The following is a 23704-nucleotide window of genomic DNA, read 5'->3' on the forward strand; positions in this document are numbered from 1 at the left end:
CATTTAGAGGTAGTGAGTGGAGCCGTGGACGCTAGAAAATGGAGTGATAAATGGAGAAATTGGAACATTTTCGACACTTTCTTCTGTCTCGGTTCAGCAGAGGGATGACAGCAGCGGTGTCAGCCAGAAACTTTTGCGCCGTGTTTGGGGTAAAGCTTTTGGACAGAGCATGACAAAACAATAATGCTTTTCTCGTTTTAAGGAGGATGGCTTTGACATTAGAGAATCTCATAGTTCAGGAAGAAGATCGTTTAAACGCATTAATCCACAATGATTCATGTCAGTGTACTCGAGAACTGGCAAATGTAATGAACTGTGATCATTCCACCATCGTGTGACATTTGGTATTGTCGGGAGGGGTATATGGGTACCGCATGCTGTAAGCCAAAATCACAAAAATCTGCGGGTGGCCATATGTTCGTCTCTGCTTGCTGTTCATTAATTGGCTCGTGAACTACACCGATCATGTATGTCCTGTATGTTTACTGGCGTCGAGAGATGGTGTGTTGATGCTAACATAAGGAAAATAAAGGTATGGTTGAACCCAAACAAAGCAGCATCTCCCCTTAAAATGACCTGCGCGCATCCACAAAATATGATGTTATGCATCTGGTGAAACAGCGACGGTGTTGTGTACTACGAATTGCTTCCCCGACGTGTAACCATCTTTTCTGACATTTTTTGATGACAACTGAGACATCTTGAGGACACAATCCGAGAACAACGACCAGGAAGATCGTGTATAGTGATGCTAATCCACTATAACGGCCGTCCGCATTCTGCTAGACTGACAAGAAAACATTATGCAGGAGTTGGATTGGAAAGTCATTCCTCGCCCACCTGATCTACCTGATCTTACGCCCTGAGATTTTCACCTTTTCCGTTCTCTATCGAACAACCTTCAAGGAACTTCCTTTCTGGATGGAAATGCCCTCCGCACATGGTTCGACGAGTTCTTCGTCTCAAAACCACGTGATTTCTACAGTCGCAGAATCGAAAAGTTACCCCATCGTTGCCGTACTACAGGGTGGTCCAAAAGTCCGGAAACACCCTGATAAAATCCAAATGTAGTAGCAAACAAGGAAACAGAGTCCCTACACACGAGGAACGGGAAGGGGGAAACTTTATAGGCCATGCCACCAACATGGCGGCCATCTTGAAAACCGCCATCTTGGATTCAACTCCAAAATTCCAAATGGGAGTGTCGTCATGTGACATATCAAACAGATAGAGAATTTCACCAGAAAAACAATGCCACTGTTATTTTAAATATAGCTTTATTCATTCTCGGGTTATAGCCAATTATTTGCGGCAGCAGTGGGACGCTCGGCAGCGTGAGTATTACGTACTGAGAAGTCATAAAATGGAGTCTGAAACGGTGCAATGTGACTATCTCATGCCTGATATGCTACATGTGTTTAACTGTTAGGTATCATTTACTCATGCTAACGTTTCAGTCATTGTTTCCTTATTTACAAGAACGCATTGAAATCATCTTAATATCAGGAGAAAGAAGCACACGGACCATTGCTGAGGATTTCAACAGTCGTCACCCAACAAGACAGCCAATCACTCACAGCCTAGTTGCCAAGCTTTTGGCCAAACTCCGAGCAACCGGTTCTGTCGCAGATAAACCTTAGGCTGGAAGACAAAAATCTGCAACCGATGAAGCAACAACAGTGAGCGCGTTGACATCATTTAACAAGAGTCCGCAACGGAGTACTCGTCGCCTGTCACAAGAATGTGGGGTTAGCCGTACCCCTATACTGCGAATTTTATCGCAGCGCAAATGGCACCTGTACAAAATTCAGCTGCTCCAACACCTGAAGGAGGATGATCCAGACCGTCGGGTGAATGTGTGATACATCAGCTGCAAACAAACCCACGTTTTCCCTATCAGGTGATATTCAGTGATGAAGCCAATTTCTTTATCAATGGTGAAGTGAACAAGCAGAATCACATATACTGGTCCGACACAAATCCGCACTGGATTGATGCTTCCAAATCGGTCGACTCACAAAACGTGATGGTCTTGTGTGTTGTGTGGGGTACCAAAGTCGTTGGACCTTTTTTTATTGATGGTACGTTAACAGCCAACGGATATCTGAGGTTACTGGATGAAGAAGTGTTTCCCTCGTTGTTAACGGAGGACGGGACATTTCCGGAATTCTTCCAGCATGATTGAGCCCCACCTCACTATGGGCACAATGTGCGAGCATAACTGGATGTGCAGTTCCCTCAAAAGTGGATTGGTCGTAGGGGTGCTGTGGAGTGGCCACCTCATTCACCAGATTTGTCTCTTTTGGATTTTTATGTGTGGGGTCATGTCAAAGCACTGATTTACTCTGTGAAAATATGGGATTTGCATCATCTAAAGCAGCGCATTATTGATGCGTGTGGTCAAATTCAGCCAGATATGTTGGTCACAGTTCATCAGGACTGGGTTCGGAGGATAGCATTAACAATCCAACATAATGGACAACATATCGAGCCATTCCTATGACTGTTGGTGATCTCTCTGGACTGTGAAACAGCGGCGTAATGTCTCTTCGGCACATATCACACATGCTGCCGAGCGTCCCACCGCTGCCACATGTAACTGGTTATAACCCGAGAGTGAATAAAGCTATATGTATAATTACAACGGCATTGTTTTTCTGGTGAAATTCTCTATCTGTTTGATACGTAACATGACCACATTCCCATTTGAAATTTTGGAGTTGAATCCAAGATGGCGGCTTTCAATATGGCCGCCATGTTGGTGGCATAGCTTATAAAGTTTACCCCTTCCCTTTCCTCGTGTGTAGGGACTCTGTTTCCTTGTTTGCTACTCGATTTGAATTTTATGAGGGTGTTTCCGGGCTTTTGGACCACCCTGTATTGTAAATAGTGAAGGTGAATATATATTATTGATCGTTAAAGGCCCTGTTGCGTGTATCAGTTGTATTTATTAAACTTATAGAAAAACTTCTACGAACTTATGCATCAACCCAATACATCAGGGACAGCTCAACTCTTCTAATGCTGCCCAAATCGACAGTTGCTGACGTGTAGGGAAGTGGAAACGCGAAAGAACAGTCACACCTAAATCGAGACCGGGCATACTTCATGGACTGACGGACAGGCACCATCGATCATCGCTGAGGGTCGTTCTAGAATTTCACATGAAGTCAGCAAAGAAATCACTCGTGAGTTACAGAGTGCAATCAGCAGTCGAGCAAGCAGAATGACAGAGTTGAAAAGAAAGGCGCACAGTAGTCGAGCAGCTCCTCATAAAGCACACATTTCTGCACTCGATGCTTGAGGCGGCGTAAAGAACGGCGCTGCTGGACAGTGGGAGACAAAACGAGAGATTTGGAGTGATAAGTCATACTATACTCTGCGCTAATCCGATGGAAGCGTTTGCTTTGAGCGAACACATGCCTTCATGTGTAGTGCCAAAAGTGAAGTACAGAAGCTTTACAGTATTGGAGTGTTTTTCATGGGTAGGACATGGTTGCCGTACAGAACTTAATAAAACGCTAAATGCGGAAGAATGTGGATACATTTTGCAGTATTGTGTACTGTGTATATTCGGAGAAAAGGATTGCAATGCAGTCTATAAAAAATCTTCATCTCTGAGGCAATGCTTTGTGGCCATAAACATTCCTGAAACGGACTGACCTGCACAGAGTTTCGACCTGAACCCAATGGAACACCTTTAGCATTAGTTACTATATAGACTTCCCTCCAGATCTCAGCGCCCAACAATACTACCTGCTCTGGTTTCGGCTCTTGAGGAAGAATGAACTTCCATTCCTCCAGACATTCAGATATCCCATTGAACGTGTCTCCACTAGAGTTCAAGCCGAAGCGTCGACACACTCCTTATTAGCGTCCACTAACAGGTGATCGTATGTTTTACACCAGACAGTGAGTAGAAGCAGGAAGTATTAAAGGAAGAATTTCGTCCCAAAAACTACATTAATGCCTGATAATTAGCTGATTTGCTGCATGTCATACGTGTGATGGCCGGTCGTAAGCCGTGCTTGGACAGGTCAGTCGCCAGTGAAAAGGCAAAAGTCCGAGATTCGGATCGCGATCAGGGACACGATTATAATCTACCAGGAAGTTTCAAATTAGAATTGACGATTTGCACATTTCTTACATATCCGTTAACCTGAAACGGCCTTATGTTTACTAATCAGCTGAATGAGTGCTGCTTCCATCTCTTTTCATTTGAATTGGAAAGACTCCATGGTATCTTGTGTATCCGATGCTATCTACTTTCATTTCTTTGCTTTCATTTGCTAGTAGGTTCTTCTGATGATCTATTGTTAATTGAGATACTAACACCCTTTCTTTGGAGTACAGTTTTGATTCCAATACTGTAAATGCTTAAAACAAATGGTTCAAATGGCTCTGAATGGGACTTAACATCTGAGGTCATCAGTCCCCTAGAACTTAGAGCTACTTAAACTTAACTAACCTAAGGACATCACACACATCCATGTTCGAGGCTGGATTCGAACCTGCGACCGTAGCGGTAGCGCGGTTCCAGACCGCAGCCCCTAGAACCGCTCGGTCACACCGGCCGGCGCTTAAAACAAATGATAAAGAAAAGTCCTACAGGAAATCAACTCAATACATGTATATCTGCTGTATGAAAGATAATGTAAATGTCGTGTGACTAGGGCCTCCCGTGGGTAGACCGTTCGACGTGTGCAAATCTTTCGATTCGACGCCACTTCGGCGACTTGCGGGTCAATGGGGATGAAATGATGATGATTAGGACAACACAACACTCAGTCCCTGAGCGGAAAAAATCTCTGACCCCGCCGGGAACCGAACTCGGGACCTTAGGATTGACGTTCCGTCGTGCTGACCACTCTTTTCTTTAATATCATTTTGTTCGTTTTTTTAGTTCGTTACATCTACTCGGGGCGGACGTCGCAAGACACCCGTTTCAGTTCGTCGTTGATCCATTAGCTCAGTTTTTTTTTTTATTACAGAGGGCAGCTCACTCTCTGACCGAACACACTGAGCTACGGTGCCGGCAAACCACTCAGCTACCGGGGACGGACGCAGTGTGAAAAGACCAGTGGCTATATAACAAGCATTTATTGCAGACGTTATTCCAGTAGAGAATAAGATGAAATTTCTGGTAAGTAGGTAGGCACGTCACTTATTTGCAGTAGTTTGTCTCTTATTATCTCCAAAAAAAGTTATCGTAACTGTAAATTATACGCGATGTAAACTAAGCTCATTTAATAGAATATACGAAAGAGAATCGCAATACACAGTGAGTATCCAGAATGAGATTTTCACTCTACAGCGAAGTGTGCGCTGATATCAAACTTCCTGGCAGATTAAAACCGTGTGCGCCGACCGAGACTCGAACTTGGGACCTTTGCCTTTCGCGGGCAAGTGCTCTACCATCTGAGCTACCGAAGCACGACTCACGCCCGGTCTCACAGCTTCACTTCTGCCAGTACCTGCCAGGAAGTTTCATATCAGCGCACACTGCGCTGCAGAGTGAAAATCTCATTCTGGAAACATCCCCCAGGCTGTGGCTAAGCCATGTCTCCGCAGTATCCTTTCTTTCAGGAGTGCTAGTTCTGCAAGGTTCGCAGGAGAGCTTCTGTAAAGTTTGGAAGGTAGGAGACGAGGTACTGGCAGAAGTGAAGCTGTGAGATCGGGCGTGAGTCGTGCTTCGGTAGCTCAGATGGTAAAAAAAAAAAAAAAAAAAAAAAAAAAAAAAAAAAAAAAAAAAAATGGTAGAGCACTTACCCGCGAAAGGCAAAGGTCCCGAGTTCGAGTCTCGGTCGGCGCACACAGTTTTAATCTGCCAGGAAGTTTCACAGCGAGTATGTTCAGCATAACGCATACAGAATGAGTTGAAACGCAATTGTTCCATCAGTAAATAGAATCTATTCAGTCTACACTGGTCAAAAAGAATTGCTTTCCATCAAAAATGGTAATATTTGCCATTGTGACACGCAATAGCAGTAAGAGCTCAGATTCTAGTCACGTACTATACTACTTCGCTTTCACAGTAAATTTTATTTTATTCAACGATAGATTTCGAATGCCAAGCACCTATTTTAAAGCAACAATAATTAGTGGTGATATCATCACTCCGTCACAGACTGAGGGGACCACAAATACTCTTTTAAATACATTTTACTGCGTAAGTGTATTGGTTTACCAAATTCATAGTAAGAATAAAACAGTTTATGAAAAATCTTGAGGTTGCGACTCACACAGATCTGTATCTCCAGGCGTCAAGCTGCCATCACCCAGCACAAACAGCCGGTGTTCTCAGTACCTTAATACATCGAGCGCATATAATATCGGATGATGAAAACCTCCACGCAGAATTAGAACACTTGGAGAAGGTTTTCAAAGAGAATGGCTACACTTCTCGCCAAATAAGGAAGGCCATGCGCAACTATCATAACAAGAAGCAACGCACTGAGGACGCAGATGATGACTTTAAATCAACCGCGTTCCTTCCATACGCCGGGAATGTGTCGTCGAAAATAGGCCGATTACTGAAGAAAAATAAAATGAAGGTTATCTTCCGTCCACCAGCAAAGAACCGGGCCCTGGTTGGATCCGTTAAAGACGATTTACAACTGAAGAAGGCAGGCGTCTACAAAATTCCCTGTGAATGTGGCGCTGCATATATTGGCCAGACGACAAGAACTGTCCATGAACGATGTATAGAACATGAAAGATACACCCGTCTGCGGCAACCGTCAAAATCGGCAGTAGCAGAGCACTGTATTTCTTTGGGACATTCAATGGAATACAATGTAACAAAAATTTTATCCCCGGTTTCCGGTTTTTGGGATTCCGTAATCAAGGAATCAGTGGAAATACGTCTTGCCAATAATCTTATAAATCGAGACACGGCTTTCAGCTGGATAAAAATTGGAATCCTGTTATTAAAATTATACAATCACAGCGGAATCGACAGTGTCATTCGATACTCAATGACTAGATGAACCTTTATTTCCACCACCGAGGGCAGCACGTACAACTCGGCTATGCTGCGCATGTCAACACCTGACGCATGCGCTGTAGGATGTCAGTACATTTCACATGCGCGAGATTCGGCATAAATACCGCGACTGCACCCAACACAGTTAGACCGCAATAGACCGGTGATGCTGTATTGTAACATATCACCCCGGACTACAAGTCCATTTAAAAAAATGGTCTCTTCAGTAGTTGTGTACTCACCTGATGATGGCCGGACGTCTCTGGGCCGAAATATCGTGGCAGAATGTCGACGGGATCCGGCTGCATACCCGGAAATTATTAGAAGAATCTTGAGGTTGTCTACAATTAATAAAATAATTTTTAAGCTTCATCAGTATCTTCAACAATACCGGAAAAATAATAATTACGCTATGAAACGCTTACCTAAGATTGTTGTTGTTGTAGTCTTCAGTCCTGAGACTGGTTTGATGCAGCTCTCCATGCTACTCTATCCTGTGCAAGCTTTTTCATCTCCCAGTACCTACTGCAACCTACATCCTTCTGAATCTGCTTAGTGTATTCATCTCTTGGCCTCCCTCTACGATTTTTACCCTCCACGCTGCCCTCCAATACTAAATTGGTGATCCCTTGATGCCTCAGAACATATCCTACCAACCGATCCCTTCTTCTGGTCAAGTTGTGCCACAAACTTCTCTTCTCCCCAATCCTATTCAATACTTCCTCATTAGTTATGTGATCTACCCATCTAATCTTCAGCATTCTTCTGCAGCACCACATTTCGAAAGCTTCTATTCTCTTCTTGTCCAATCTATTTATCGTCCATGTTTCACTTCCATACATGGCTACACTCCATACGAATACTTTCAGAAATGACTTCCTGACACTTAAATCAATACTGGATGTTAACAAATTTCTCTTCTTCAGAAACGCTTTCCTTGCCATTGCCAGCCTACATTTTATATCCTCTCTACTTCGACCATCATCAGTTATTTTGCTCCCCAAATAGCAAAACTCCTTTACTACTTTAAGTGCCTCATTTCCTAATCTAATTCCCTCAGCATCACCCGACTTAATTTGACTACATTCCATTATCCTCGTTTTGCTTTTGTTGATGTTCATCTTATATCCTCCTTACAAGACACTGTCCATTCCATTCAACTGCTCTTCCAAGTCCTTTGCTGTCTCTGACAGAATTACAATGTCATCGGCGAACCTCAAAGTTTTTATTTCTTCTCCATGAATTTTAATGCCTACTCCGAATTTTTCTTTTGTTTCCTTTACTGCTTGCTCAATATACAGATTGAACAACATCGGGGAGAGGCTACAACCCTGTCTTACTCCCTTCCCAACCACTGCTTCCCTTTCATGTCCCTCGACTCTTCATAACTGCCGTCTGGTTTCTGTACAAATTGTAAATAGCCTTTCGCTTCCTGTATTTTACCCCTGCCACCTTTAGAATTTGAAAGAGAGTATTCCAGTCAACATTGTCAAAAGCTTTCTCTAAGTCTACAAATACTAGAAACGTAGGTTTGCCTTTCCTTAATCTTTCTTCTAAGATAAGTCGTAAGGTCAGAATTGCCTCACGTGTTCCAGTGTTTCTACGGAATCCAAACTGATCTTCCCCGAGGTTGGCTTCTACTAGTTTTTCCATTCGTCTGTAAAGAATTCGTGTTAGTATTTTGCAGCTGTGACTTATTAATCTGATAGTTCGGTAATTTTCACATCTGTCAACACCTGCTTTCTTTGGGATTGGAATTATTATATTCTTCTTGAAGTCTGAGGGTATTTCGCCTGTTTCATACATCTTGCTCACCAGATGGTAGAGTTTTGTCAGGACTGGCTCTCCCAACGCCGTCAGTAGTTCCAATGGAATGTTGTCTACTCCGGGGGCCTTGTTTCGACTCAGGTCTTTCAGTGCTCTGTCAAACTCTTCACGCAGTATCATATCTCCCATTTCATCTTCATCTACATGCTCTTCCATTTCCATAATATTGTCCTCAAGTACATCGCCCTTGTATAGACCCTCTATATACTCCTTCCACCTTTCCGCTTTTCCTTCTTTGCTTAGAACTGGGTTTCCATCTGAGCTCTTGATATTCATACAAGTCGTTCTCTTATCTCCAAAGGTCTCTTTAATTTTCCTGTAGGCGGTATCTATCTTACCCCTAGTGAGATAGGCCTCTACATCCTTACATTTGTCCTCTAGCCATCCCTGCTTAGCCATTTTGCACTTCCTGTCGATCTCATTTTTGAGACGTTTGTATTCCTTTTTGCCTGCTTCATTTACTGCATTTTTATATTTTCTCCTTTCATCAATTAAATTCAATATTTCTTCTGTTACCCAAGGATTTCTACTAGCCCTCGTCTTTTTACCTACTTGATCCTCTGCTGCCTTCGCTACTTCATCCCTCAAAGCTACCCATTCTTCTTCTACTGTATTTCTTTCCCCCATTCCTGGCTATTGTTCCCTTATGCTCTCCCTGAAACTCTGTACAACCTCTGTTTCTTTCAGTTTATCCAGGTCCCATCTCCTTAAATTCCCACCTTTTTGCAGTTTCTTCAGTTTTAATCTACAGGTCATAACCAATAGAGTGTGGTCAGAGTTCACATCTGCCCCTGGAAATGTCTTACAATTTAAAACCTGGTTCCTAAATCTCTGTCTTACCGTTATATAATCTATCTGATACCTTTTAGTATCTCCAGGGTTCTTCCATGTATACAACCTTCTTTCATGATTCTTAAACCAAGTGTTAGTTATGATTATGTTGTGCTCTGTACAAAATTCTACCAGGCGGCTTCCTCTTTCATTTCTTAGCCCCAATCCATATTCACCTACTATGTTTCCTTCTCTCCCTTTTCCTACACTCGAATTCCAGTCACCCATGACTATTAAATTTTCGTCTCCCTTCACAATCTGAATAATTTCTTTTGTTTCATCATACATTTCTTCAATTTCTTCGTCATCTGCAGAGCTAGTTGGCATATAAACTTGTACTACTGTAGTAGGTGTGGGCTTCGTGTCTATTTTGGCCACAATAATGCGTTCACTATGCTGTTTGTAGTAGCTTACCCGCATTCCTATTTTCCTATTCATTATTAAACCTACTCCTGCATTACCCCTATTTGATTTTGTGTTTATAACCCTGTAGTCACCTGACCAGAAGTCTTGTTCCTCCTGCCACCGAACTTCACTAATTCCCACTATATCTAACTTCAACCTATCCATTTCCCTTTTTAAATTTTCTAACCTACCTGCCCGATTAAGGGATCTGACATTCCACGCTCCGATCCGTAGAACGCCAGTTTTCTTTCTCCTGATAACGACATCCTCTTGAGTAGTCCCCGCCCGGAGATCCGAATGGGGGACTATTTTACCTCCGGAATATTTTACCCAAGAGGACGCCATCATCATTTAATCATACAGTAAAGCTGCATGCCCTCGGGAAAAATTACGGCTGTAGTTTCCCCTTGCTTTCAGCCGTTCGCAGTACCAGCACAGCAAGGCCGATTTGGTTATTGTTACAAGGCCAGATCAGTCAATCATCCAGACTGTTGCCCTTGCAACTACTGAAAAGGCTGCTGCCCCTCTTCAGGAACCACACGTTTGTCTGGCCTCTCAACAGATACCCCTCCGTTGTGGTTGCACCTACGGTACGGCTATCTGTATCGCTGAGGCACGCAAGCCTCCCCACCAACGGCAAGGTCCATAGTTCATGGGGGGGTACCTAAGATTACTGAATGTAATAGACTTAATTTTTAAAGCACTGCAAGCTAAAAAGATACGCTTTGATAATATGCACAAAATGTAACATGTTAACCAAAAAATTAACTTTAAAAATAGGGATTGCTTTTTTTTTAATCATGGAAAACTTAGACGCGTCATATACAACTTAGTTGCTACGCTGTATTCTTTCATCATCCTTCAAACAGGAGACTGCGGCAGAGAGCACTTTTTTTCGCAACTTCGGTGTGAACCTGGCGTACTTCTGTCGTTAGAAATACTGTGAATGGTGAAAGGAATTGATAACTTATTTTGCAATTATATAAAGAGATGGAAATTAATGCCACCACACAGCCGACATGCTTCCAGAAACAGAAAAAAGACCACAGATTTCGATATCATTTCAACTTCCTAAAGAATTCCTTTCAAAAGTCTGGATCACTGACTGATCTGGCCTTATAAAGTCAACCAAAATGGCCTTGCTGTGCTAGTACCGCGAATGACTGAAAGCAAGGGCAAACTATAGCCGTTATTTTCCGCGAGGGCATGCAGCATTACTATGTGGTTAAATAATGACGTCATCGTCTTGGGTAAAATATTCCGGAGGTGAAATAGTCAGTACATTCAGATCTCTGGGCGGGGACTACTCAGTAGGATGTCGTTACCTGGAGAAACAAAACTGACATTCTACGGACAGGAGCGTGGAATGTTAGAGTCCTTAATCGCGCAGGTAAGTTAGAAAATCTAAAAAGGCAAAGAGGTGGGCTGAAGTTAGATATAGTGGAAATTAGTGAATTCCGTGGTGGAGGACCAGGACTCCTGGTCAGGTGAATATAGGTTTTTAAATACAAAATCAAATAGAAGTAATACAGGAGGGGGTCTAATAATGAATAAGAAAACAGGAATGCGATTAAGTTTCTATGAACAGCGTAGCTAAAATGGACATGAAATCCACATCCACCACAGTAGTACAACTTAATATGCCAACTAGCTTCGCAAACGACGAAAAGATTGAAGAAATTGTAAGTCAAGTAAGGGATGAAATAGAGTAGAAGAAAGGGAAAGAGACAGAGGGGCAAAGGAAACACCCTATCTTGCACTAACCACTAAATAAAAAAATAAATTAATAGATCAACAGAACAACCCAAAAACGGGACACAAAACAGACTAACAATTTCTTGTAGTATTGAGTATCCTTCAACATGCACACAAACAAGAAATGACACACACTCCATAAAAGGATGAAGAAGTGGTAGGACATAGAATAAAGAAAAGAAATCATAATAATATTTGCCACTATCAGAAAATCTTTGCATTATATAAAATCAGAGTTTTTTCATAAATAACAATAACAAATATATGTAAAACAAAAATTGTAAATATTTCTACCCATCAGAGGGACATCGCCACCAAAATCAATCGCCAGCTCGCTCAACACCAGATTTTTCAAGATAGCGACGGAGAGGGTACAGACATGTTGAGAAAGCACTTAGGGCAATGACAACAACATGAAGACCAACGCCACACTGGAAATGCAGGATGCAACCAGGTTGGACTTCAGAAGAACAACGTGCAGCATGGACATTTCATATGCCACGATACTGCTACTTCATGGACAAGAATCATGATACAACGAGACTACGAAGAAGGTCCAAGAAATAAACTCATCAACGTATATTTGGAAAGGCAGTCAGATCCTACAAATCCTGTATCTCTCTTACATTAAAATTCACATATTCCTAGCTCAAGAAGAACAGAAGAATGCAAGAAAGAAGAGAAGAACAGATGATGCAAGACGAAGAAGGGCAGAAGACAGCAAGATACCTTTATCTCATATCCTACAAAGAAAATTGTTACAAACGTCTTTCCATGAACTTAGAGGCATGGTAACTACTACAACCACCTCTCCAAAAATAAACCTTGAATAGTCAAACAAATACAAACGAACTGCAAACAGAATACTAAGCGATACCAACAAACATTATCCAATTTTTTGCAATAAATAATACTTTTCGTTCGTTTAATGTTTTTCTTACACTACCTGTACCCAAGTATTCCACTAGTTACGTAAGAATATAGAATATTTTTGTGTCTTTTTCTTACAGCGGACGACTCCAGAATATATTTGTTGCTGAATGTTTTTCAAGCAGTTCTTGTTGGTACATTAGGAGCGTCTGTCTGACTTCTGTAATAGTGTGAGGTGGAAATTGTTTCTTGAGAAGCCAAAGGGTACTTGTTGGATCAATCCATTGCGCAACTTGACAAAATAAAATCCACAAGCTCAGAAAATGTGTGATCAGATAAAAGAAATGATTCAGATAGTTAAGGCAGACGAAAATTTAATAGTCACGGGGGACTGTATAATATTATTACCGCTCAAAACAAAAAATTAATGTTTCAAGCTGGTAATATTAAACTCTTTGTTGTTGAACTAGTGTGTGTAATGTCTCTGTTTTTATGTTTGTGAAGGACAATATCCCGAGCGCGGTCGACTACTCCCAAAGTGTACGTTATTTCGCACACGTAGACAAGTTACTCTCGTAGTGTAGAAGCAGCTGCCGCCTCAGATGGTTGCCTGTAAAATTCTTGTAATATAAGAGAAAGAAAACTTCTATAGGATTTTCTCGAAGTGGAGTTCTGCCGTTCGCATTTGGTCATTCGATGATTGCGAGTGAAATAAGTTAGTTTTAGCAGAGAAAACTTTCTCTATGCTTTTGACCGTGTAATTGAAGCAGGTTCTACAGCAAACATCGACCACCAAATGTTCGAAGTCCTATACAAGCTCGTCGTACATTAAAATTCATCACAGAATATTTTGATCAAAAATAAATACACGAAATTACCTTTGAAATGCTCCAGCCTGTATTATGGCTGTTACTAAATTCCACATTGACGTTACATATCGCTTGTGAATCTCAAAAAACACAAATTATACAATATGGCGGCTAACAATGACTGTTTTATTGCACACACTTCATACACGTCCTCTCGTTATCCTATCTCGCCACAAAGTCCCGTCACATTCCGATTTTCTTACTTTTCTTCGCTCGCCATGGAGCAACACTAAGTCAAGGAACAAATATTTCGCTCGCGCAGGCGAAACAAGCCACTTCGCGATATATATATTCATTTTAAAGCGTTAACAGGTGGAAGGCCGATGAAAATGAATGAATAGTTTAATACACATTAATCATCGCCAGGGCCCCCGGCCGCCCGCCGCCGATGCGGTGACGCAGACAGTAGAGATGGGCAAACTGAAACACGTGACTGTTTCGATTAAAATGAAACAGTACAATGTAAACTTTCGATACACTGTTTCGAAACAGTTTGTACTTATAATCTAAACAGTGAAACAGTTTGTGTTTGCAATCTAATAAACCTAGACATCTTATCATCTTCAATGTCCACTGTATGTTGTTGTTGTTGTTGTGGTCCTCAGTCCTGAGACTGGCTTGATGCAGCTCTCCATGCTACCCTATCCTGTGCAAGCCTCCCCATCTCCCAGTACCCACTGCAACCCACATCCTTCTGAATCTGCTTAGTGTATTCATCTCTTGGTCTCCCTCTACGATTTTTACCCTCCATGCTGCCCTCCACTGTATAGGTATGTCCATATAAACACAAATGAGGTGCGAGAGCGCTAATCATATCGCAGAAAGTATGAAACTATCACTTAGGCGTCTTGGCAGTTTCGTATTTCATGCAGCAAATGCGCTGCTTTCGTGTCGTGTGAACGGAACTGGAGGTGGGAGCGAACTGCAGAAACAACGAATATGGTACTGGGATTCCCACATTCCGCTAGTATGGGAATATACCCATCCTGCTAATTCCCATGCACACAAAGGGAATCATTGTGGATAATAGGCACAGTGCCTGCAGACTCACAAATAATTCGAATAAATAACAAAATATAACAGAAAAATTTTTGTCTTTCAAGGTGTTTCGAACCGTTACTATAAATTCACCATGCTTCCCAGCCCTTCCCGTTCACCATTACACTATCAGTGATATGTCCAACAGATTGCTTGCAATTATACCTACATTAAATTTATGTATATGTATAATAACTGTCAAGGTGTTTCGAACCGTTACTATAAATTCACCATGCTTCCCGTTCACCATTACACTATCAGTGACATGTCAAACAGATTGCTTGCAATTATACCTATATTAAATTTATATATATGTATAATAACTGTCACTTACGCCTTTTTTTTATTCAAAATGTTCTAGGCTTACTTGCGTTTCTTAATATGTTTACTGTACTTGAACAGAGAAACGTATGTTATAAAAAAAAGTGTAATTTAATTGAATGATTTTCACATATTTATTATTTTGAATGTGAATAGTATGCGTTGTTTTATTGTTTGGTTAATGTTTATAAAGCAAATGTTACGCCATTTCGGAATAGGACAGTCATCTAGAAACGAAGCTTTATTTTCGGATATCTTAAGCTTCATGCTATTGCTTGTCAAAACGATTTCGACACTCTTGAAAATGTTTCACGAAGTGGTATGTTGTGTTTCATTACCTGTGCCGAGCCCGAATCTCGTCCGACACAGAGCGGAATGAAACATCACTGTTTCGATACAAGCACATGTGGACTGAAACAGCCTTATTTTGAAACAACGATACAGTTTCTGTGTCTGGCTCGAGATCGAATCTGGTCCGGATATCCGAGACAGGGGCGGAATGAAACACCACTGTTTCGAAACAGTGAACCACAGCCGTTCCGAAACACTGAAACAGTTCCACGTATCGATACACCGTATCGAAACATAGAAACAATGGCCAAGTCAAGTAGACACCAGAGAGCATCGTCTCTTATGCCCTCATGTCACAGAAGTGTGGGACCCTGCACGTGCGCTATTAGCGCTGATCGGTGGGACTACACCAGACAATGTGTCAATCGACTGGTTCCTTACCCCTGACATTCAGACCAACCCCCGAAAACGACGTAAAGCAATGGTGTGGCTCTTGGGCCACACCAGGGGGGGGCCAAATGGCCTGCGCAGATCGGCGAATATTTCGTCGTTCTGCGCATGACGTCAGCATAGGAGCACGTTGTGTCGAGGCGCCAAAAGAGCTGTTTTACCGGTGTTGTTGTTTTGCTTTAGTTTGTGGTGTTTATCGTTCTTTCCCAAAAGACGTTAAAGTGCAGAAGGCCTGGATTATGAAGTGCCACCGAAAAGATCGCTTCAGTGTTGCGATGTCAACTGTTTGTTCATTGCATTTCACATCCGATGATTATCTGCGTGACTTGCGAGCAGAACTTCTCAATCTACCGCCGAAGAGAACACTTAAACCAGACGCAGTGCCGAGTGTGAATATACCAGGAAGTGTTCCCAGTGTTAGTGGAAATTCAGGCCCTGATGACACAGTTTCTCCGAATAGGGCAGACAGGTTGCAGGCAAGAAAAACAATGAAAAATGCAATTGAGCACCTGGTTAGTGTGTCTCCGAAAAAAATAGAAATAGACCAGTCAACAGCGACAGATGACTGTGACACTGATAGTAAACAGATCAGCGAACTCTGTAAACGTATAGAAGAATTAGAATACAGGAACCACAGACTGACAGCTATGTGTGCAAATCTCAGAAGCGTTTGAAACTCAAAGTGAAAGCTTGTGCTGAGAAAATAAAATATCAACAAAAGTGTCAAAATAAGCAAGTACAGGAGAAAGTGACTCAAATATTAGGCAAATTATTTTCGAAAACACAGATAAACTGCTTGTTGAGTGGAAAGAAACGAGCAAAATGGCAAAGGGAAGATATTTGTAAAGCGGTTACACTTCGTGCTGTGTCTAGGAAGTGTTATTTGTTTTTAAGAAATCAGGTCGGTTTCCCACTTCCAGGACTGTCAACACTTAAGAGATGGACGTCACGCTCTTTCAGATGCTTTCCTGGTGTGCTGACAGACGTTTTGCAACTAATGAAAGCCCACTCATCTGTATTGACAAAAACTGAACGTGTGTGTGTGCTATCATTCGACGAAATGAATGTAGACAGCAATATTATTTATGATCATGTTGAAGATCGTGTTGTAGGGCCACACAGTAACGTGCTATTTGTTATGGTACGTGGTTTGTTTTCTGGGTGGAAGCAACCCATTTACTATGATTTTGACACACAAATAACAGCTGATCGGTTAAACAGTATTATCTGCTCTGTACAAGATGTTTGTTACGATGTTGTTGCGGTAGTATGCGACCTTGGAATAAAAAATCGATCTGTGTGGAAAGATTTTAATGTGACAGAAACAAATTCCTGCTTTTCCAATCCGCAGTATGAAAATAAACGAATCTGGGTGTTTTCAGATGTTCCGCATTTGTTTAAATTAATGAGGAACCACTTTCTGGATGACGGACTAAAGCTTCCAAGTGGGAAAATTGTTAATAAATCTATTGTAGAAAGACTGCTCGCATTAGATAGGAGTGAAATGAAGTTGTGTCCTAAACTGTCACAGCTTCATCTCAATGTCAAGGGGAGAGAGCGTCAAAGGGTTTATTTGGCAATGCAACTTTTTTCGAGTACCACAGCTAAAGCCATAAAGTACCTAATGCCTGAAGAAGAGGAAGAAGCAAATTTTTTTCAGTTAGCAAACGACGCATTTGACATTCTGAATGCTCGGAGGTACAATAAGAATGTGTTATCATGTGGTTATGGGATACATAAGGATGTTCAAGAAAGAATATTGAGAGAACTGTATACGTGTGCTGAAAAAATGCGCGTAGGCAATGCAAATCACTTGCTCCCATTCCAGAAAGGCATTATGACAACTGTTCGGTCATTATTTGGACTGTTTTCAGATCTTCCGCCACTACAAATAACATATATTTTAACTGCAAGATTGAACCAGGATGCACCGGAAAAAATTTTCTCACAGATCAGAGGAACTGGTCATTTCCATTTGAACCCTTCTCCAACAGAAGTAAAATATCGATTACGGCTGTTACTGCTGGGACACAATGCTCATGACATTCCTCTGTCAAGTGACACATCAGTAGAGGCAGATGAGTGTGACGGATTTTTGACGTCACATCTGTTCACAGGAATTTTGCCTGACATGAGCGAAGCACTGCAAATGATAGATGGTGAAAAAGAGCTACGAGATATTAACTTTCCTGTTCAACTTGCACTAGAAGAATGTGCTGTCGTAGAGGGATGTGACTGCTCTGCAGAAGGATTCTGTTACCTGGCTGGCTATATTGCATATCGTGCTAAGAACTGTGACAAGACACTGGGAACGCCGTCTGCTGATATTTTAAGTCCTCCAACAAATGAAAATTATGGTTGGATTGAATTTCTATCTCGCGGTGGGCTTACAGTTCCAACAGATGAGTGGCTACATAAGGTGTCTCAGTTTGAACTAATTTTTAATGAATTTAATGGATTGGATAGTATTTCTAAGGAAAAAAATATAGTGAAAACAATATGCACTGCTGTCCAAACTAAATATCCGGAATTTTCGTCACACGTTATAAAACTGTATGTCAGAGCACGACTTTTCATTCGTATGCGGTTCCTCAATACGAAGCATAAAATCCAGAAAGCAGCAGCAGCACAGAAGCGACAATCAAGACAGTGGCACTCTTCTTCTACTGCAAACATCTAAACAGGTAAATCAACTGTTTTAAATAATTTCCTGAGAACTTATTGGTGTTATAAGTAGTTGCTTGTCCTTAGTAAGAGTCGCTTGCTGCGCCAGCCTTGCTTTGCTCCTACAGTGACGTCACTGCGCCAGCCAATCACAGTCGATTTAGCTTCGGGCCCAACCTCCCTTTTAAATAACCTTGGGGCCACACCATTTTCACGATCTATGACCTTTGCCTCACCGATGCTGTCTCTTTCATGGACTACCTTTGGAGCCAGCATCGCATGGCGGAATCTGACCGGAAATATACCACTACTTTTGCAAGATTTCTTAAAGTGGCAATGGTTCATGGTTATCAAAAGGTGTTCCGGGCTGACTAAGGCACCTGTACAAGAATTTCCTGAGTGTAGCCCTGGATCTTTGTCACTCGGACTTTCAAACTACCTTTGACTTGCCTATACCCAAGATTTGACATTGGCCTTCTGGGCATCACTAGAGTAGACTGTTCTATGATACTGATAATATGGCAATTGGTAACATGGAAATTGTGTAAACCTTGTATGAAACATTATTGGAAAATTGGAAAACACGTAATATATCTTAGAGGATTATTACTTAGTTAATTCTATGGGCGATGGAATTATCTCGCCAGTTTCGTTTTCATTTGAATGAGCTGCCGTGCCTGTTTTTTATTTTGCCTTCATTTCTGTCTTTATTTATTTCTTTCTTTTTCGTTCCTACAATCATCACTTGCTTCACACCTGCAAAGGGAGGTGTGTTTCTGTGTAGTGTGTCGTTGCCCCCTGAGGCATAGCAGAGTATGCCTCCGCTTTTATTTTCGGTTTATGGCAATAAGTCTTGCTACTAACAGCACCCTGCTTTACGTGCTGCGTCGACACTAGAGGATGGCGGCATTTTTGGAGAGGAAGGAGAGGAAAAGGCAGGGCTATAGGGGAGGTAGGAGGCCCACAAAAACAAAACAAAAAAAAAAAGGTCACGTGGTACAACCTTATCGAGAGCCTGATAGAAAATCGTTTTTTGGAAAATACCGGAAGTCACAGCGTGGCTTCAGACTGGCTGCATGATGGTAAGACAGAGATTTCGGAACCAGACTTTACATTGTAAGACATTTCGAGGGATGGACTCCGAACACAATTTATTGGTTACGAACTTTAGGTTTAAAATGAAGAAACTCCTAAAAGGTAGGAATTTTGGGAGATAGGATCTGGATAATTTGAAAGAATCAGAGGTTGTTGAGAGTTTCAGAGGAAGCATTAGGCAACGATTGACTAGAATGAGAGAAAGCAATGCAGTAGAAGACGAATGAGTAGCTCTGAGACATTAAATTATGAAAACAGCAGTGCTAGTAGAAATCCTTGAATACCAAAAGTGATATTGAATTAAATTGATGAAAGGAGAAAATATAAAAAAGAAGCAGGCGAAAGGGAATACGGAGAAAGAGATTGACAGGAATTGCAAAATGGCTAGAGGCCTAATGTGAGTGTATAAACTTACCAGCCAGAAAATTATGCCCACCTACCTAATAGTCGGGGCAACGGCCTTGCCGCAGTGGATACAACGGTTCCCGTGAGATCACCGAAGTTAAGCGCTGTCGGGCGTGGTCGGCACTTGGATGGGTGACCATCCAGGCCGCCATGCGCTGTTGCCATTTTTCGGGGTGCACTCATCCTCGTGATGCCAGTTGAGGAGCTGCTCGACTGAATAGTAGCTGCTTCGGTCAAGAATACCATCATAACGACCGGGAGAGCGGTGTGCTGACCCCACGCCCCTCCTATCCGCATCCTCGACAGAGGATGACACGGCGGTCGGATGGTCCCAGTAGGCCACTCGTGGCCTGAGGACAGAGTAAACCTACCTAATAGTCGGTATGTCCACGGATCACAGCGGCGACACGTCGTAGCATGGAAGCACGAGACCTTGGTAGGTCGCACACATAAGTCACCTAATTCCCGTAAATACTGGGGAGAGGGACGATGAGCTCTGACGCCACGTTCAGTCACATCCCAGATTGGCTAGTTGGGAGCCACCACGTCAATTGTAGCTCGCCGCTGCGTTCCTCGAACCACTCCATCATCTCCTGGTCTTGTGACATGGCGCACAATCTTCCTGAAAAATGCCACTGCCAACGGGAAACATTATCGTCATAAGGGATGTACGTGGTCTGCAACCAGTGTACGATATTCCTTGGCCGTCTGGTGCCTTGCACGAGCTCCACTGAACCCATGGATGCCCACCTGAATGTTCTCCAGAGCATAATAGAGGCGCTGGCAGCTGGTCTTCGTTCAACAGTACAGGTGTCAAGGAGCCGTACCCCTGGAAGGCGACGGATTCGCGCATTCCCATCGGCATGATTAAGAAGGTATCGGGATTTATCAGACCATGCAACGCTCTACCACTGCGCCAACGTCTAGTACCGATGGTCACGAGCCCATTTCAGTCGTAGTTGAAGATGTCGTGGTATTAACATTGTCATGTGCGTGTATCGTCAGCTGCGGAGGCTCGTCTTTGGAGTGTTCGGTGCACTGTGTGTTCAGACAATCTTGTACACTGTTCAGCATTAGTCTGATGTTAGTTCTGTCACAGTTCGCCGGCGTCCTGTTTTACCAGTCTGCCCAGCCTAGGACATCTGTAGTGTGGGGTGACCACCCAACCCCACGACTTCTGGACGTGGTTTCGCCACATGTTGAAGACACTCACCGCAGCACTTCTCAAGCACCCGACAAGTCGATCCACTTCCGAAATGCTCGTGTCGAACCTCCGGGCCATCACAATCTGTCTTCCGTCAGACTAAAATAGATCGCGCTCCTTCCACATTTTACAGACGGGCAGCACGCTGACTCATACTACATGCGCCGTTCGTGTGTCTGACTAGCAGTCATTCCTCGCTGGGTGAAACTGCTATCGCCTGGACGGGTTTATGTAGATTGTAGGTCGGTGGGCACGATGTTTTGGGTGATCAGTATAGAAGCTTATATAACTAGGGGAAAGATCGATACTGCCTGTAGGAAAATTAAAGAGGAGTTTGAAGAAAAGAGAAGCAGCTGTATGAATATCAAGAGCCAGATAGAAAACCAGTAGAAAGCAAAGAAGGGAAAGTTGAAAGGAGGAAGGAGTAGACAGAGGACCTGTTCAAGAGAGATTATTAATAGGTTGTTTAGGTTTTTATGTTGGTAACGCCACGTAGCGCTCTGTGTGAAAATCACTGCCTGTACTGTGTGCAGTATGTGGCTGGTTTGCATTGGGGGAATATTTGCTATTGTCGAGTTGGGCAGTTGGATGTGAACAGCGCGAAGCGTTGCGCAGTTGGAGGTGAGTCGCCAGCAGTGGTGGATGTGGGGAGGGAGATGGCGGAGTTTTGAGAGCGGACGATCTGGACGTTTGTCCGTCAGATAAAGGAAATTTGTAAGACTGGCTGTCATATAATGACTTTTGAACACTATTAAGGTAAATACATTGTTTGTTCTCCATTAAAATGTTTCATTTGCTAACTATACGCCTATCAGTAGTTAGTGTCTGCAGTAGTTACAATCTATTATTTAGCTGGCAGTACTGGTGCTTGCTGTATTGCAGTAGTTCGAGTAACGAAGATTTTTGTGAGGTAAGTGATTCATGAAAGGTATAGGTTATTGTTAGTCAGGGCCATTCTTTTGTAGGGATTATTGAAAGTCAGATTGCGTTGTGCTAAAAATATTGTGTGTCAGTTTAGTGATGATCAGAATAAGTAAAGAGAAAACTGCTTAAGTACGTTGAGTTTTGCTCAGCTGTTTGAAAATCAAATAACGTAAGACGTTTACCAGCACTGTCATTTATAAGGGGATGTTTCAAGAAGAACTTGAAAGCAATATTATACAAAGGCAAGAGGACGTAGATGAGACGGGAAATATGATACTGCGAGATGAATTTGACAGAGCACTGAAAAACGTAAATCGAAAAAAGGCCCCTAGAGTATACGACATTCCGTCAGAACCACTGATATCCTTGGGAGAGCAAGCCACAATAAAATTATTCTATCTGATATGCAAGATTTATGACACAGGTGGAATACCCTCACACTTCAAGAAGATTGTAATAATTCTAACCCCAAAGAAAGCAGTTCAGTTACCCATGGTTGCAAAACACTAGCACGCATTCTTTACGGAAAAATAGACAAACTGGTGGAAACCGATCTCGGGGAAGATCAGTTAGTATATCGGCGAAGTATAGGAACATGCGAGGCAATACTGATCGTACCACTTATCTTAGAAGATAGATTAAGGAAAGGCAAACCTTCAGTTATGGCATTTGTAGACTTCCAGAAAGCTTTTAAAAGAGCTGACTGGAATACACGCTGAAATTCTGAAGGTTAACAGGGGTAGAATACAGGTAGCTAAAGCATATTTACAACTTGTACAGAAAGAAGACGGCAGTTATAAGAATCGAAGGGCATGAGAGGGAAGAAGTGGTTGAGAAAAGAGAGCGACGGTGTTGTAGCCTATCCCCCATGTTATTCAATCTATACACTGAGCAAGCAGTAAAGGAAACCAAAGAAAAATGTGGAGACGGAATTTTTGTTCAAAGAGAAAAAATAAAATCTTTGAGGTTTGCCATGACATTGCAATTCTGTCAGAGATAGCAAAGAATATGAAGAGCAGCCGAGCGGAATAGAAAGTTTGAAAATTTGTAGTAAGGTCTTATGGGACCAAACTGCTGAGGTCATCAGTCCCTAAGCTTACGCACTACTTAATCTAATTTAAACTAACTTACCCTAAGGACAACACCCACACCCGTGCCCGAGAGAGGTCTCGAACCTCCGACGGGGTGGGGGGGGGGGGGGGGGGGGGAGACGCGCGGGCCGTGACAAGGCGCCTTAGACAGCGGAACGGAATAGACAGTGTCTTGAAAGGAGGATGTAAGATGAACATCAACACAACAAAACGGGGATAATGGAATATAGTCGAATTAAATCAGCTGACGCTGAGGGAATTAGATTAGCAATTGTGATACTAAAAGTAGTAGACGAGTTTTGCTATTGGGGCAGCAAAATAACTGATGACGGCCGAAGTAGAGAGTATGTAAAACGTAGACTGGCAATGACAAGAAATGCTTTTCTGAAGAAAAGTTTGTGTGCATGAAATACAGATTTAAGTGTTTGGAAGTCTTTTCTAAAAGTATTTGTGTATAGTGGAACTGAAAGGTGGACGATTAATAGTGTAGACTAAAAGGGAATAGCAGATTCTTAAATGTCGTGTTACAGAAGAATGCTGAAAATTAGGTGGGTAGATCGCGCAACTAATGAGGGGTTACTGAACAGAACTGGGGAGACAACAAAGTTTAGTCAAGTTGTGCCACAACTTGACTAAATGAAGAGATCGGTTGATAGTACACTTTTCAGACGTCAAGGGA

General features: G+C 42.4%; 1 pseudogene; it reads left to right on the forward strand.

Moving 5' to 3' along the window:
• The first annotated feature begins 19852 nt into the window (after nt 1-19852).
• LOC126429338 (5S ribosomal RNA) lies at nt 19853-19970 on the forward strand (annotated as a pseudogene).
• Nucleotides 19971-23704: the final 3734 nt, after the last annotated feature.

The sequence above is a fragment of the Schistocerca serialis genome, chromosome 1 (genome assembly GCF_023864345.2).
Source record: "Schistocerca serialis cubense isolate TAMUIC-IGC-003099 chromosome 1, iqSchSeri2.2, whole genome shotgun sequence".
In the NCBI taxonomy this organism is placed as follows: Eukaryota; Metazoa; Arthropoda; class Insecta; order Orthoptera; family Acrididae; genus Schistocerca; species Schistocerca serialis.